At 39.4% G+C, this 9,565-nt stretch overlaps 1 non-coding gene across 1 annotated transcript; it reads left to right on the top strand.

Moving 5' to 3' along the window:
• The first annotated feature begins 9,196 nt into the window (after nucleotides 1-9,196).
• Nucleotides 9,197-9,303, top strand: LOC141681694 (small nucleolar RNA R71). The gene has a single exon (XR_012559126.1). It is a non-coding gene; the product is annotated as a small nucleolar RNA R71 (small nucleolar RNA).
• The last annotated feature ends 262 nt before the right edge of the window (nucleotides 9,304-9,565 follow it).

Here is a 9,565-nt window from a genome sequence, read left to right as displayed (position 1 = left end):
ATACCATTTCTGTAACACCCTTAAATCCAGGTTCGGGGATCCGGGTTGTCACGAGTTCCATTTCCCTTAATAACACTCAATCTAAATAAACAACCAACTACTGCGTACTGTGAGCCCACAAGATACACACACCACAAGTTATAGTCTCAGAGATGAATACCAAAAATAACACAAGTCATTTTATTCCACAATTATTAGCCATTACATCTCAAAAGGGTTTCTGAATAGATTTACATAATCTTTGCCATTATTACAATTCGTAAATATACATAAGTCTGGTACATCAAAAGTTGAAAGCCTAGCCTATTGATAGTTCCTACCTCGGCTACAGCGGCATCAACGCCTACAGGAAACTGCAGAATATTTTTTATTCGCTCGCAAATTGGGAGCTTGGTCCTATTCATCTTGTCTAGCTATTGTTATGTGATGAAAGAATAAAGCAAGGGTGAGCAACAAGCTCATCAAAATAACATGTATTGTAATTAACAATATATGAGCCTTCTCATAGTACTCGTGAAAGTCTTGGTCAAGCAAACAAGAACCAAGTTTGATGTCTTAATGCGACAAGGTCGCAAAATATTCAGTAAATATATATATACTCTTTTCAAAATCTTTTAAATCCTCTGCCATGCATAATATACACAGAGTTCCAGTTTATAACTGTATAAAAATATCGTTGCAAGGTGATCTCATATATCTAACCTTGTCTCAATGTTTTCCTGAAAATCTTTGTCATGCATAAGATAATCATTACTTGATATAAGTTGAAAAGATGAAGTTACAAGATACTCCAATATACTTATATCTTTTCCGAATACTAGTTGGACTACTACCGTTCAAGTTATAATCAGTTTCAAAAGTTCATCATACAGATGAGACTACAAGATAAGACTTGAATAGATTCAATCTTTGAAATATCATTTGAAAGAGATGAAGTTACGAGATACTTTATTAAGTCCTGATATGTATATACACATGTATATATATATCTCATACACCCCTTGAAAACCTCTGTTATGAAAATTATAAACAGAGTTTTAATATCCAATGAATTTGGAAAGAAGAAAGCTTTGGCATAAACCCGATATCTTGCTGATCAGGCAAAGATACCAATTAAGTAACCTTTTCTACTAGTAGATTGATGAATCCCACACCGGTCATCACCCTGGCCGCATTAGGACCTTGTGCTGGACCGGCACCCGGCCTCTTACGCATTGATGGACTACCACCCAACCACTTACACTTTGATAGACCGTACCCCGGCCTGTCGCTTATGCCGACTCAATTAGATGGACTTACTTCCCGAATGTTGGGCAAGTAATCAAATTCTTTTATCAAAATCGCAACCTCGTTGCAAATGTACAATACACCACAGAGCTGGATCCCTCAGATTTTATGCGAGTATTTAAATCCCATTCGTAAAGAAGATCTTAAATTTGAAAACGAGTTTTGGGATCCGCTCTAACATTTAAATCATTTTGAAGACTCGAAAACATTTTAAAGAATGTTTAGAGTAATGATGATTTAATAAAATAAATTAGTCCCGATATATTAGAAAATATCTTAATATTATTATTTAAATAATATTCCCATAAAGGATAATCTTTATAAAATAATTGAAGTAGATGTTTTAAAATTCATACTTGAAACGAATAATAAATAACAAAAAATATACTTTTACGAAAGTACGATCCTTATTTGAATAGTCGAAAATAAGTTTGGTTATTATCCAAAACCATCGAATATACCTTATTCAATTAATAGGTATAGAAAACTATATATATATATAAATATACATATATTATACTCGAGAACATCGACTCCCGGTTTAGAAAAATGTTCACCTTTGGGTCCCCTATACTAAGGGTATACGGAACTACTGCTTATCTCTAGCATAAGTATTATGCAGTTTATAAGCATTTGAATTGATAATAGAATATCAAGATTTCACAACATGCATATATATACCATATCAACATGCTCCAATATATCGCAAGATTTGCTAATAACAGTCATACACTTATCTCAAGTTAATGCATCAATATATTTACATCACAACAACAGTATAACATGTAGAAAACTTGCCTAAGCGACTGTGGGTGGTAAAAGTCCTGGGGCAAGTCTGGTAACCTATAAACAATATATAAGTTGGAATTAAACCACGGTCGCTTAAAAACTAGACTTTAACCAATTGGACCCTAACGTTCGCTTTTGCGCTTAACGATTCACATAAGTCGCTCGAATACCCTCGACTCCACCATTTTTATAAAATTAAACGTTTAACTTTTTAAGGCGACTCTTCCGCGAATACTCTACCAACTGACCAATTAATCTTACATAAATGTTTCTTACTCCAATTAGTCATTTAAGGACCTTAATCAAGATTTCAAAGTTAGGCGAGGGGTAAAGGTTCGTTCGTGAAACACCGTAACTTAAAATGGTCGTTTCTTCTAAACCGTAAATCGGATATAAGCGAACGATATATCAAAATAAAGCTTGAAACATAACCTATCTAAGAATTGAAGTGGGTATTTCATAGCAGTGGGTGTTCGGGTCCAACAGTTAATCACAAAACAGTTTAAAGAAAATCGGGCAATACGACGGCTATAACCTAACGATTTCCAAATTTTAAACTACACCAAATAATCACCAATTCAACAACAATCTAACATCCATCAACATCAAACTAAACCCATTCATCTAAGCACCATTATCATCCAAACAAACCAAACTTAAAACTAAGGGTTCAAGAGTTTACACCTTCCTTGGAGAGTGGGTAGTCACTAACAAGCCTCTAGGAACCTTGATCTTCTCTTAATCAACCTTAAGCTTTCATGAAAATCAGGAAAATCAATGTAAGTTACTATTCACAACTATTCATCATCATCTCTGATGAGTGAATTAGCTAAGAAAACCATGGAATCTTGATCTTAAACTCATGGTATAACTAAGTTATGAAATATAGGATCCAAGGAAACAAACCTTGTAATTTTCCATGGCCTAGAGCTTGAGTTTTGAAAATCTATTTCTTCATTTCTTGAAAAGGTCGAATGGAAGAAGAAAGGAATGGGGGATAGCTTTCTCTTGCTGGTCTTGCCTTGATATTTGTGCAAAGAATGCATGGTTGTAGTTAATTATTGGCTAAATATCTTGTTTTCACTTGCTTATGTCATTACTTGCAAAGCTACTTTGCCACATGTCTCATTCTTGTGGTGTGATGATATCACCTTGCTTCTAACCACATGTTTTAGCTTATCTTAGAAGCTTCCTTCTCATGCTACTTGCATGTCCTTGCCCCTCTGACGTTTATTTGTTTTACGGTTCGCTTAACTCTCATTCTCGTTGATCGTTTGAGGGATCATATCTGGGATCTTATTACTTGGGCTTCTCTGACCCTCTCCTCAGATTTTATAGTCCTTTAATGATCCTTTCTTATAATCCTTAAATTTAAATCCTTTTAATCATGTTACCTTATACTTAATTCTTTCGGTATCTGGTGGATTTTCAGGAAAAATCAAAGTGTTCAAATTTGGATTCTGACGACCTTTACATACACTCATTTACATTATGGAATAGTAATACGATCTTAGAATTTCCATAACAGTACTCCTATATAGTGTGGTATGATAATTTTCCTTAATCAGCATCATCAGCAAAATTTACTATTCATCAGTGTTTCAAAAATTCCGAAAATTGGGGTTATTAAAACACTGGTGGCTCTGAATGCAGTCCCAAGTGCCTGAGTAAGATCACGTGCAAACCTGTTATGGATGTCATGCATAGCATCCATCCGCCTCGCTAGACGCCTATACTGCATTGTACTCAAACCAGCTCCAATATCAGCTCATGCCTCCTTCTGCTCCTGCTGCGACGGACCGGCCTCCTCTCCCAACTAAGCTCTCCAAGCTGCATTCCTTGCCTGCTACGTCCCACCAGCAAAAGTCTGATCCGCTGGCCTACCACCTGGCAGATGATCATATGAATAACTAAGCCCCTTAGGATCGGGCTTGCCACCATACCACTCAGTCATGTTCAACAGCATAGAACTGTCAGTAGGAGCACTGGGAAGCTGTAGCTGCTCATGTGCGAGCCAATGAACACCAATTGCCACACACAACTTCTTCACAACAGACGCATAGGGTATAGAACCCATAGTACCTCCTCGCAAAAATCTCAAAATCCCCTGATATATACCCATCCCCAAATCAATATAATTGCCCTGAAGAATACCCCACAACAGACGAGCACGCTCCACCGTAATCTCATGCACATGAGAAGATGGCATGATGTTAGCACAGATAAAAGAATTCCAAGCCCGTGCAAACCCGTTCATGCATGATGCAGGGAACGTGGAGTAATCAGTTGTGCCCCTCTTGAACTTCCAGTGAGTCTCAGGTACCGGGCTTCCTCGCGGGCTTCTCAATCACCTTCCTTATCGCATCAGCACTATACTCCACAGTCATCCCCCTAAACACCGGGAAGCCATTCTTCTCTGCCTTCGCATTAGCATAGAACTCTCGAACAACACTCATAGGTACAGCAGCGGGAGCCTCGCAAAAAGGAACCCTGCCCATCTCCAAAATCATCTCTAACAACTTACCATCATTCCCTGATGGCAGAAAACCTCGCTCCTTTGCTACAGGCTTCGAGAGAAGCCTCGTCTACTCCTCTTCAGCCTCTGGAGTCGAAAACCTCGGCCTCACACCACCCGCAGATGAAGAATCGGTGGTGCTGCTGCTTACTTGAGTTCTTTGTCTCTTAGGTGCCATTGGGATTGAATAAGAGAGAAAAACAGCGCGGGCGCGCTTGGCTTCTGAAGTTGACCCTGAATTTTTTTTCTTTTTCTGATTTTTTTATTTTTTCTCTTTTCTTCTTGCTTCCTCTACCTACTAATGTACAATAAACTTGGGTTACCTCCAAAGAAGCGCTTGTTTTACGTCGTTAGCTCGATGTAGAATATTGAGATCAAATGGACAATAAAACGGCACTAACCACCTCACGGTTTGCCGTGTCACCATAGTAATGCTTAAACCTTTGACCATTTACCTTGAATGCTTGGCCCGGATCATTCTCAAAAATTTCCACCGCTCCATGTGGAAACACGGTTTTGATTTTGAAGGTCCCTGACCATCTTGACTTCAACTTTCCAGGAAAAAAATGGAGACGAGAGTTAAACAAAAGAACTTGTTGTCCCGGCACAAATGATATGAGCACTAGACCCCTATCGTGCCACCTCTTGACTTTCTCCTTATATATTTTGTTGTTCTCATAAGCTTGAAGTTGAAACTCGTCGAGTTCATTTAATTGAAGCATCCTCTTCTTTCTAGCTGCATCCAAGTCAAGATTCAACTTCTTCAAAGCCCAATACGCCTTATGCTCGAGCTCCACAGGTAAATGACACCCCTTACCATAAACCAACTGGAATGTTGACATTCCTAATGGAGTCTTGTATGCTGTTCTATATGCCCAAACAACTTCATCAAGCTTCAAAGACCAATCCTTCCTTGATGGACACACAACTTTCTCTAAAATGCGCTTAATCTCCCTGTTAAACACCTCAGCTTGACCATTTGTCTGAGAATGATAAGCCGTAGCAATGCGATGATTCACATTATACCTTTGCATCATAGCAGTGAACTTGCGATTGCAAAAATATGACCCCTCATCATTGATTATGACTCTTGGAGTTCCAAACCTTGTGAATATCTTCTTGTGAAGAAAATTAAGCACCACCCTTGCATCATTCATTGGCAACGCCTTAACTTCAACCCATTTCGATACATAATCGACCGCCAACAAGATGTACTGATTGTTACAAGATGAGACAAATGGCCCCATGAAGTTAATTCCCCAAATATCGAATACTTCATCCTCGAGAAGCACATTAAGAGGCATCTCATCCCTCTTAGACATATTACCCACATGTTGATATCGATCACATTTCAAATTGAATTGATGAGCATCTTTAAACACGATTGACTAAAAGAAACCTGCTTGAAGAATACTAGCTGCTGTCTTTTCTCCACCATAGTGTCCTCCATAAGCCGTTGAGGGGCAATCTCGCAAGATCCCCCCCATTTTGCTGTAAGGAATACATCTCCTGATGATTTGGCCAGCTCCTTGTCGAAAAAGAAACGGCTCATCCCACATATATCACTTCACTTCATTTAGAAACTTCTTCCTTTAAGCATATCATCTCAAAAGGTTCATTCCAGTCAGGTGCACTTATGACAGGTGCCGTGATTAAACTCTTTTTCAATGTCTCAAAAGCGGCAAGGCACTCGTCATCAAACTTGAAAAGGACATCTATCTCTAGTAAACTGCACAATGGCTTCAAAATCTTAGAGAAGTCCTTGATGAAACGCCTATAGAAACCCACATGACCAAAAAAACTGCAAATTCCCTTAACAGAAATTGGTGGAGGAAGATTTTCAATGACCCCAACATTGGCTTTGTCCACCTCAAGACCTTTACTAGAGACCTTGTGCCCAAGAATAATGCCTTGTCGCACCATAAAGTGACATTTCTCCCAATTGAGAACCAAGTAGGTCTCAACACACCTCTTGAGAACATGTCCAAGATTCTGCAAGCATTCATCAAAAGAATAACCAAATACAGAGAAGTCGTCCATGAACACATCCACATTCAGGCCAATCATATCAGAAAAGATGGCCATCATACATCTCTGAAATGTGGCTAGTGCACCACACAGACCAAAAAAAACTTGTCTGAAGGCGAAAGTACCAAATGGACAAGTGAAGGTAGTCTTCTCCCGATCTTCTAGAGCGATACAAATCTGATTATAACCCGAGTAGCCATCCAGAAGACAGTAGTACTCGTGACCAGCCAATCTGTCGAGCATCTGGTCAATGAAAGGCAGAGGGAAGTGATCCTTCCTAGTGGCCTTGTTCAGTTTTTTGTAGTCCAAACAAACTCTCCATCCCATGACTGTTCGAGTAGGAATGAGCTCATTCTTCTCATTCGCAAGAACTGTGATACCTCCTTTCTTCGGTACACACTGAACTGGACTCAGCCAAGAACTGTCAGAAATGGGATAGATAATACCTGCATCCAGCCACTTAAGAATTTCCTTCTTCACTAATTCCTTTATGATTGGATTAAAGTTTTATTTGCTGCTCAGCCGTGGGCTTTCTACCATCCTATAGCAGAATTTTATGTATACAATGAGAAGGGTTGATTCCCTTAATATCTTCTATGGTCCACCCGATTGCCAATTTGAACTCTCTTAGAATCCTCAAGAGCTTCTCCTCATCGCTACCTGAAAGGTCAGATGCACTAATCATAGGCAGAGTAGACTTATCACCTAAAAAAGCATACCTCAAATGTTCAGGTAAAGGCTTAAGCTCAAGAGTAGGAGTTTCCTCAATAGATGGCTTGAGGTGTTTAGGAGCTTTGTATTCAATTCCTCCATTCCAAGAGATTCAAAAGGCATATCAATCTTCCTCTTCCAAGGAGAAGCATTCAAATATTGCAATTGCTATTCACCTTCGTCATTTTCACTGTCTGAATACCCCAACAAGGCCTTCTCTAAGGCATCAGACCTTAGCAATTGATCAAGTTCTGAAGTCACCACAGAATCAACCAACTCCACCTTTAAGCACTCCTCATATTCCGTAGGAAATTTTATAGCATTGAACACATTAAAAGTTACATCCTGATCCAGCACTCGCCTTGTAAGCTCACCCTTTTACACATCTATCAAGGTACGGCCAGTCGCCAAGAAGGGTCTCCCCAAGATTATGGGAATCTTCTTATCCTCCTCAAAATCAAGAATTACGAAATCAGCAGGGAAGATGAGTTTATCAACCTTGACCAAGACATCCTCCACAATACCTCGAGGATATGTAATAGAACGATTGGCTAACTGCAAAGTCATATAAGTCGGTTTTGGATCAGGCAAGTTCAACTTCTTGAAGATTGACAAAGGTATCAGAATTATACTAGCTCCCAAGTCACATAAGAATCTGTCAAAAGACGCTTTTCCAATAGTACACGAAATAGTGAAGCTTCTAAGATCTTTTAGCTTTGGAGGCAACTTCTGTTTCAGCACGACACTGCATTCCTCCGTGAGAGCAATAGTCTCCAAATCATCTAGCTTCACTTTCTGAGAGAGAATACCTTTTATAAATTTTGCATAACTAGGCATCTGCTCAAGAGCCTCAGCGAAAGGTATGTTGATATGAAGTTTCTTGAACACCTTCAGAAACTTCTCAAATTGCTTATCCAGCTTTTTCTTCTGCAGCCGCTTAGGAAAAGGCGGTGGAGGCTAGATCCGTTTCTCCCCTGTATTACCCTCAGGAGGAGTGTGCTCAATAGTAGTCTTCCTTGGTTCCACTTCTACTTCCTGCTGCTCTACTTCTTCTTCAGCCCCAACTTCTTCATTTAAAACTTGAGTTTGTTCGGTATTCGCAACCTTTCTAGACCTCAAAGTGATTGCCTTCACCTGCTCCTTAGCTTCCCTCTTTCCTGGTACTTAAGTGTCACTAGGTAGTGTACCCGGTTGATGATTTAGCAAGGCATTGACAATTTTTCCAATTTGATTTTCCAAGGTCTTGATATAAACAGCTTAACTTTTGCACATAAGCTTCAACTCCTCTAATTCAGATTTTTCATTAGCTTGTTGTAGCTGAAGTTGCAGTCTTGGTGCATATTGCGGTTGCTGAAAACCAGGGGGTTGTACTGCTTAGCTGTGTACTGCTGATAAGGCTGTTGAACCGCATTCTGAGCATTGCTCCATCTAAAATTAGGATGATTACGGTTGTTACGATGATAGGTAGCTGGCACAGGTTGTTGTGATCGCTGAAAGTTGCTCACGAACTGTGCTGACTCACTAGAAATAGCACAATGATCAGTCTCATGGGCACCAACACAAAGCTCACATATAATAGAGATTTGATTAACTCCATAATTACCCAAAGTGTCCACCTTCATCGTCAAAGCCTTAAGATGGGCAGCTATAGCAGTTGCTGCATCCAACTCCAGAATTCCTGCTACTTTTCCCTGAGTTAGTCTCTGGGAAGGATTCTGGTATTCATTAGCAGCCATTAGTTCAATTAATTCATAAGCTTCATTATAGCTCTTAGCCCACAAGGCTTCTCCTGATGCTGCATCGAGCATGGGTCTAGAAGTAGCACCCAATCCATTGTAGAAACAATTTATAATCATCCAATCAGGCATTCCATGGTGTGGGCACTTCCTAAGCATCTCCTTATAACGATCCCAAGTCTCACATAGAGATTCTCCAGTTTGCTGAGCAAACTGAGTAAAAGCATTCCTGATTACAGTAGTCTTCGCCTAGGGAAGAATTTAGTGAGAAACTTTTGAGCAAGATCTTCCCAAGTAGTGATAGACCCTGGTGGTAGAGAATGTAACCAGCACTTAGCTTTATCCCTCAGAGAGAATGGGAAGAGTCATTGTAATAACCCCAAAATTTTGAACTTTTTTGTAACCCTTATGAATAGTGTTTTTGCTGATATTGCTGAATAAGAAAACTTTTCATGTCACACTATGTATGGGTTCTTTTATTGTTATTCTGAGATCGTAT

Source organism: Apium graveolens, chromosome 1 (genome assembly GCF_009905375.1).
Source record: "Apium graveolens cultivar Ventura chromosome 1, ASM990537v1, whole genome shotgun sequence".
NCBI classification, from domain to species: Eukaryota; Viridiplantae; Streptophyta; class Magnoliopsida; order Apiales; family Apiaceae; genus Apium; species Apium graveolens.
The sequence above is the reverse complement of the archived record's forward strand: the minus strand, read 5'-3'. Positions and strand labels throughout refer to the sequence as shown.